Below are 1282 nucleotides of genomic sequence, written 5' to 3'. Positions count from 1 at the left end.
CAGGAAATAATGTGGCGTTCAGGACTCCTGGTACACCTCAAAACCGAGGTCTGCGCCGCCTTCTAAGAGTGTTTGCTCACGGGTTGAAAATAAATTTGTGTGTTTGAAGCTGTTGTTTCTTTGCGTCGAAATTATTTTGTAAATATTATTTAATATTTAATATTATTTAAGTCGCAATGCGAGAGTGCGCTTTACTTGTGCATTTTAGCGCTATTTGTAAGAATATCACGATATGTAAAAATCAGTGTCAACTCAGAGGAAATAGAACATTTAGATAAGTATTCTCACTGTAGAATAAATGTTATACAATATACCTAAAACTCACAGCTTCACAAGTTTGTGTGGCTCACATGTTCCCTCATATCCCCCTGTAGGAGGAAATGACCACCTGTTTGCTCGTTTGCGTACGTCTGTCAAAAATTCCGACGCTTTCGAGGGCCCTGAATGTGTCATTAAACTCCCGCTGAGATCACTTCCTCTTGTGTCTCTGCTTGTGATGTTTATGATTTTGTTGTTACTTTACAGCGCAGTTACACATTTACCAGTAAAACTGTCACCGTACGATGTCTCTAACTCACACCACCAAACACTTTTTGTCTGCACATTTCAGGATTGTGGTTTACAACGTGTTACTACAATCTTTGTCACCAACAACTTTATTTCTTTTTCTTTTCTTTTTTAAGAATTCAAAACAACGATTTAGCGCGCATTGTACACTTTAGCAAACCTTTGATTGATTGATTGGCGTCTTTATTTCGAACATGTATCCTAAAATACAACAAAAACAGCAGTTAAATACATATCAACAAAAGAGAAAGACAAAAAGGACATGATAAATTTGATCCATAGATTGCATCAATTTACTTGGTGAAAGGGAGTAGGAAGAAGTAAAGCCTACATTTATTTGAATCCTACCCCTTTATAACCCAGTCAGAACCCAATTATGTTCCAAACATTCAAAAATAGCCTACTGCATTGGTGGGTTTCTACTTTAAAGGCACCTATAAATCAAAAGAGTGCTTATTAACCTACAATGCTCTTTTACTAGTCTTTACTACTCTTTTTACTTGTAGGTTATGTTTTGTTTTGTTTTTTCATTCCAATAGATGAAGAATCTCAGCGCAGAAATTATTTTATTGTAAAAATAACGATAAATTGTATTAACTTTTTGAAATCAGTTTCTTGTGCTGCATTCATTTGCTTGTCACAATATTAGAAACTGGAGCACATTGGTTTGACAGGGAAAAGGCAATGAGCAACTTGGCAAGAAATGTCCCACAAA

The sequence above is a fragment of the Plectropomus leopardus genome, chromosome 2 (assembly GCF_008729295.1).
Source record: "Plectropomus leopardus isolate mb chromosome 2, YSFRI_Pleo_2.0, whole genome shotgun sequence".
In the NCBI taxonomy this organism is placed as follows: Eukaryota; Metazoa; Chordata; class Actinopteri; order Perciformes; family Serranidae; genus Plectropomus; species Plectropomus leopardus.
This window is presented reverse-complemented; position numbering follows the sequence as displayed.